The sequence below is a fragment of the Humulus lupulus genome, chromosome 8 (genome assembly GCF_963169125.1).
Source record: "Humulus lupulus chromosome 8, drHumLupu1.1, whole genome shotgun sequence".
In the NCBI taxonomy this organism is placed as follows: Eukaryota; Viridiplantae; Streptophyta; class Magnoliopsida; order Rosales; family Cannabaceae; genus Humulus; species Humulus lupulus.
Window position 1 is genome coordinate 78,807,025 of NC_084800.1, and position 7,607 is coordinate 78,814,631.

The window sequence follows — 7,607 nt, forward strand, 5'->3', positions numbered from 1 at the left end:
GATCAGTAAAATCGTTCCCACTACTAAGGCCCCCTAACTCTCAACAAGGAAACCAGGTTCATTGATTCGTATCCACCCTCACCGAACTCAGTCATTATTCATTTTATTTAGTATTTATTATGATTGTGAAAAAAAATTTCAAACTCACACATGATATTCAAATAGCATGTTTATTCATTTGGAAAACAATTTCACTTATTACAATCATAACATAAAAGTAAATAAAACAAATAAAAACTACTAATCTAAAAATCGGGATCTTCTACATCCGATCCGTCATCTAACATATCATCATCTATAGCCTCATAGTCATCATTATCATGAGCATCAAAATGCCCTCTAGGAAGGTTTGTGAGAATCCTATTCTTTTGCTCCTTGGTGAATTGAAATTCAAATTTTGCGGTGAACCTAACTAAGAGGAAATAGTATCTCATTGCTAATGGTGATTCATCCTCATCATTCATTTCTTCCCATATTTCTTCTAAGGTTGCTATTACAGGATGGAAATCTTTAAACAACCTAATCACTAATACATATTGTTATGTTGATCTTAGCATTATTTGTTTAGCCTCTTGAAGGCCACCTATTGCTTGGTGAAACAAAAGCAACCTTCGTGTAATCCTTTCTAAGGCTCCTACGGTGTTTCTTGGCTCCCTTATTCTTTTTAAGGCCTTAATGGCTCGGATATCTTGGTAGGTTAAAGCTCCATTCATTTTTAACTGAAACATAAACACTAAAGTTGTTAGCTATACACATAGACAAAGTAACTTGTAACTTGTAACTTAAACACTTACTTGGCGGTCCGATTCGGAGCTTTGAGCATGCGTATCGAGGAGAACTTCATGCGAAGGAACCGTTTGCTCTGATACCAACTGTAATGACCCACTAATCTAGACTAATTGGACCATTATCGAAACTATACATAAAAACTTACATTTTACGAAAATACCATAATTTATTGAGTAACTTGAAAATAAGAGTTATTTACAAAGAAACAGAATACTAAGAAGGATTTTGGGATCCCATTGTCTTTAAAACAAAATAAGATTTAAAATAAAAGACATTACATAATAATGCGGAAAATACATGTAAAACCATAAAAAAACATAAAAGGAGACTACATCCTCGAATCGATAACGCTCGGCCCCTTGACTCCATTCATCATCGATACACATCCTCCCAAGCATCACGAATCTTACCGCCTCTAAGCTTATTTTCCTGCACATAAACAGAAAGGAGTGAGCCTAATGCCCAGCAAGGAAAAACCTAACACATAGTCATATACACAATTTCATAAGAAAACATAAAGACTTAACATAATACATATAACATACACTTATTATAATGGCCATTATTACTTGGGGTCCCATAGACTAAACAAGCATATGCCCATGGGGTTAATGGGGTCCTACTAGCTAAGTAGGTCATATGCCCATAACCCATTTGGGGTCTTGTTAGTCATATGGGTCATATGCCCAAGCCTACATACACATATACATATCATAACACTTTTAATAACATAAACATATAGATAACATAAGCACATAACATATTAATTCTAGCCTATTTTCCTTACCAAAGTTACCGGGATAAAATGGACTGAGTTAGGACTTTTGGAACACTCCTAAAACCACAATGAACAAGGGTGAGTCTAAAGAAAGGAGATGAAATGAAAGAGAATAGGAAGACTAAACCATTAAACGAAAATATGCTTACCACCACTTAAGTGCTTAAGAACTTGGATTCCCTAACCAAAAATAAGAATAAGGTTAGGGGACTGAGTAGAAGGTTTTGAGAAAAGAAATAACATAGAATACAGAAAGGACTAGAGTTTTGGGTTTACCTCAAAGATTGCAAGATCAATCTAACATCCACCGAAATACTATAGCACTCACTTACTTCCCAAGTGTTTGATAAGCTTATGATGTTTAAGCTTATAGTCTTTCCCCAAACCAAGTGTTTACACTCTCTCACTCACTTAACACTAGCAGCCTCTGAACTTAGAGCAAATGGTGAATAATGGCTGGGTACTAGGTCCTATTTATAGAGTTTGGGAATGAAAATATCTTGATTTTACTTGAATAAAAATAATGGCTTTTTAGGTGAAAATCATTTGAATAATCGTTCAGCAGAGGCTGAAGACTCGTTCAGAAGATGCTGGACTGTTGAAGGAGTTTGAATGGCTGAAGGGAAAAGAATTCAAATGTATTTGAATTCATGCTGGTGGAGGCGATATATCGCCCCCTATAGGCGATATATCGCCTGGACCTTTGTTCCCGAGGCGACCGTGCATCGATTCGTGTTTTCCGTATCTACGTGCTGCGACATATCGCCCCCTATAGCTGCGATATATCGGCATACGCTGAATATTTAAACACGAATTTACACATTTTTAGCTGAGTTTGAATGGAGTAAACAGCCTTGACTAAGCCCTCAACGTGCTCAAAGCTGCTGACTGACCCTATTCATTCAAACTTTTACCCTTATTTAATTTAATCCTCAAAAATACTAAATCCTTAATTACCATTCAAAACATGTGCTTAAAATCCTATTGGTTGATGTCTAAACCTTATAATATAATAATATATTCCTTAATATCAGACACATTAATCAAACCTTAGGTTATACTTAATATTCTTAAACTATAGGTTAAACTTAGAAAATCTATAAGTACTACTATGAGTGTCCAAATAACTCCCGGTTTGAACCAAAAATCCAAAGTAACAATGATAACACTAAACATACTATAATACTACTAAACAATTAGCTAAGTAAAGTTCTTGGACTCTACAGACCCGAACCCAGACGTAGCCCCAGCTCGTCTCATAAATGTAATTTTTCTCTTTGGACAGTTGTTGACCGCGTTTTTGGCCAACGACGTGTAGACGTCAAAAACGATAAAAACCTTCAAGAGAAATAAACGACACAGACGATTTTTATAGTGGTTCAGCCCCAATGTGTTCGTAATAGCCTAATCCACTTAGAGTTGTGATTATAGATCTGCACTCAAGATCAAATGAACCTGAGTCAACTGAGTTTCTTCAGTGCAGATTACAAGAATACAAGAATTCTCTCAAATACAAGTACTCTCTCTCTCTCTCTCTCTCTAGAAAATTAGAATTCGAATCAAAAGTTCAAAAGCCCAAAAGTCCAAAAGTCCCTTTTATGATGCCATAAGCCTTGTATTTATAGGCTCAGGATCTTACAGATGATATCCCCCCATAGTCGGGATATTTTGCTATTCTCATTATATTTAATTTACAATAATATTCAAAATATAACAATATACTACATTCATGGGATAAATGAGAGATTCCCGTGCAAGCCAAGACCGATTCTTGTTGAAGCCATTTCTGTGATCTCTTGCGTAGCCCTGCTTTGTCTAGTCGATCCATATCACACTCAGGCTGGTCGACCACACCTTCACTGGGCAGACACGCACCTGACTGGGCAGACATGCACTTGGCTGGGCAGACATGCACTTGGCTAGTCGGACATGGTCATGACCGTTCGGCCAAGGTCATGCCTGGTCGGCCAAGGCCATGTCTGGTCAGCCAAGGCCATGCCTGGGCAGACAAACATGTGACTGGTCAGACAAGGTCATGCCTGGGCAGACAAACATGTGACTGGTCGGACAAGGTCATGCAGACAAACATGTGACTGGTCGAACAAGGTCATGCCTGGTTGGCCATGACACTTCTTTGGCCAGTCAAAATTCTTCATTAGTCTACTGGGTCACTCCTAAGCCAGGTCACCCAACCATTCCTTGCCATTTGTCATTTCTATTTCCACGTCATCGTTTTTAAATTTTGGGGATAACATTTGCCCCCCCCCCCCCCCCCAAGTTTATTATATGATGTCTCACATAATAAACTTTTTCTCCACAGCTGACGGCACTATAAAAAAATGAACTGTTCATCTTCCCCCCATGCAATAGACCACGACTCCACAAACCACGATCACTATAATTAACTGCTCATAATTGTGGGGAGAAAAAATATCCCAGGAATTCCAAGGGTCCAAAAATAAGTGGTAATTCCCACTTTTTTCCTTTAAATAAACCCCTATACTCCCACATTTCCACACACACACAAGAGAGCTAAAAATCAAAAAACCCTCTCATCTTCTTTTTCTTCTTTGGCCGAAACCCTCTCATCTCCTTTTTCTTCTTTGGCTGAAACCCTCTCATCTTCTTCTCTTGGCCGAACCTTCAAGGGTCTTCAAGGGTAAGCTTCTCATTTCTTCAAGTAAATCAAGGGCTCTTCAAATTTGGGTAAGTCTTCTCTTTCATCTTCATTTGTGTTGTATTTTTTTTCAAAAATTTCCATGAAAAATAGAAGTGGTGGTCGAAACTTCATAGAGCATTTTGTCTTGAATCTATGTGTGAAGCTTAGAGATATAATGTATTTGGTGGCTGTTTTGATGTTGTTTAGGTTATGGGTAACTCAATTTTACCTTCAATTTCATAGAAATTTAAAGAAAAATGAGTCATTTTAACCTAAATCATGAATATGGGTTTTTGGATATTTGATGGCATATATGGTCTCAAGAACATTGGAAAACCTTTCAATTTCCCCCTTTTGATCTTGTGGTTGTGTGTTTTGGATGAGAAATAGTGTTTGTGCTAGGGATTTTAGGTTTTGTTTTTTGGCTTAGGGTTTATGGTGAGGTTCGGGTATGAGACATGGGGTATGGACGAGTGGCCATTGCTCTTTCTTTTGTAAAAAGTATGGTCCGATCGGACCATACAATAGCCAATCGGACTCACGATGCATCCGACCGGATGTTGGTTATGGCTCGGACTAGGTCCCTCGGAGCCCTCGGACACGCACCTCGGACATCAAGTGTTTGATCGGATATTCACGCACACACGCCATGGGTGCTGGGCTCATCGGACACAAGGTGTGCAGCTCCTCAGACCAGGCACACCACTCGGACAAGGTGCAGCTCCTCGGACTCCCAGGCGCGCATCTCCTTGGACCAGCAGCTCCCAGGCGCGAATCACACCACTCCTCGGGTGTCTCAGCACCAACAGCTCCTCGGCACTAGGCACGCGCATCCGCTCGGACACCACGACTCCTTGACATCTCTTGGCTCCTCGGACCAAGCATGGCACGCCCTAGGCACTTGGCGCGCCGCTTGGACCAAAATTTTTGCCTATTTCCAAAACTTTTAATTCATGCTCATCCTAGGACCTTAAGCATTTTTTAGGCACTTTAGGTACTTTTAGACACTAAAATTATTTTTTCTCCATGCATGCTAAATTTTCACTACTTAGATAAATTTTTTCTAAGTATAAAAATAAACATTGCTCTTGTTGATTTTTATCTGTATGGTTACTCACCTTCCCATTTTTATTTTTTGTAGATGAATAGCTTTGACTATAGGGGAGGTGACAACCACACGAATTCTGATACGTCCGTCTCGCAATCAATCGAGACCCCTCAAAGCAGCGACTCCTCATCAAAGTCTCCTAACAGTCGCACTCCTGAGGATCGCCTTCACCGCTTTAAGAAGATTCTCCCCCGTTCAGCTTTGTACTTTCTTCGCGAAGAGCAGTTCCTTCATTAAGCTGAGCAGTCGACAATGAGGGTAAAGAAGTCCAATAGACTCCCGCAGGACCAGGATCCTCAAGTGGCCCGCAGAGCGGTACAAAAAGTGGTGGAACGCAGTGAGGCCCACACTGCAGCTTCTTCGAGACCACCCCGCCAAATGCCAAAATCAAGTAAGACTCAGAGAAAAATCACCCAAAATTTCACTTTCGAGGTCCAGCACCTGGCTGTCCAAAAACCAAGGAAAGAAGGTGAAGAAACACCTTCCTGGTTTACTGCCAAGCCTACGAAACTCAACCCCGGGATGTTTGACAAACACATCCAAGCCTTGGGCTTGAGAGGGGTGAATGTGATATGTCTGCGCCCTCACCAGAGAGCTAACAGGCCTGGCAGACCGTACTGTGCCTGGTCTAGGCACCATATATATGCAAGAGCGACTATCCCGTTACACCCTTTCTTCCGGTCAGTAGCAGATTACTTCAACGTCTCTCCCTTCCAGATCGCTCCTAACGGGATTCAGGCGTTGTCTGCTCTGTACATTCTCTACTACATGCAAGGCTGGGATGAGCCTACTCTTCACGAGATACATTACTTGTTCGACTTCAGAACCAACCCAAGCCATAAGAACACATGTTTTTTCCACCTCTTTCACAGGCATAAGGGGGTTAAATACCTTTGTGGCATCGCTCACAAGTCGAACCCTGGGAAATACTATACAGAGTATTTTCTCACGTCGGACATCCAAGCTAACAACTTGGCTTTTACGCATGCGGGTCCATTCGAGCAACCCTCGGCCACAAAAGAGATGTTCAAGCAAGCAGAGGAGTTGGACAACATGTGTATTGAGGAGAAGGACGTGAAAATTTTGGTTACCGTAGACAATCTTCAGATGGTGGGCCTGCTACCATGTAACCAAAACATCACAGTGGAGAGCACTACTGAGGAAAATAATGCAACTGATCAGTCCAACGCTGGCACTGAGGTAGTGACTAATCAGTTCTCTCCTGGACCATCTCCTCACTCCCGTAGACCAGGTGATCTCGTCATTAGGGAGCCTCAGCCAGAGGATCAGTGTAGACCTGCTATTCCCACCCAGCTTGGGAAGGGAAATACCATCCAGCCTGAGAGGGACCTGAGCTCATCATCCGATGATGAGGACGACTTCCTTGACTAGATCCTCAACTCAGGTCTAATAGTCATAGTGATATGTTTGATAGTTATATGGGATTAATAGAACTGGCTAGTAGTAGTAATGTATTTATCCACATATTGCTTTATTATATTTTTACTAACAAATCTTGTGCTTTCTATTTTGCAGATCTAGAGAAGTTCAGGTATTGCAACGCCCCTCCTGCTTCGAAGAGGAAGTCTGGAGAAGGAAGTGGCTCCACTCCTCCGAGCAAGGTCCCGAGGACAGTACCGCCCAGCCAAGGGAGACAACCCGAGGGGTCGATTGCACTCCCGCAGTTGACTCCTTCCTCGCTTCCTCCCTCTGCGAGCCTAACTCCTACCCGCTCGGCTAGCTCGAGTGAGGTCCTCCGCACTGCTAGTGGCCTCGGAAAAGAACTACTCGAGGAGATTGTCCATGATACTTTAATGCTTCAAAGCTTCGAATCCTTTCCTCGACTTAGCGTTGAATTCGTCTTAAGAAGAGGGCTTGCTCAATTGATGAATGTAAGTGTTTTATCTTAAGACAATTTGTTATTAATATTTTTACTTGTAATAACCTCCTGTTTTCCATGCAGTCGCTTGTCACCATCAGTCACGCTCAGCTCCGAGCAGTTGATTATAAGGAGTTGATCAAGGTCCTAAATGATCAACTAGTGGACGCCCAAGCTAAAGTGGAGACTCTAACTGCTTTGGAGAAAGACTCCAAATCCAAGCTGGAGCAGTCAGAGAAGACTGTGGCTAAGCAAGAGGAGTCTCTTAGGAGGTTGGCTGATGGGAATGATAAACTAACCCAAACCAACAAGTTGCTGACTGATCGGCTAGAGAAACTGACTAGTGAGAACGAGGGGTTGGCTCGCGAGAACTAGGGACTGATTCGCGAGAATG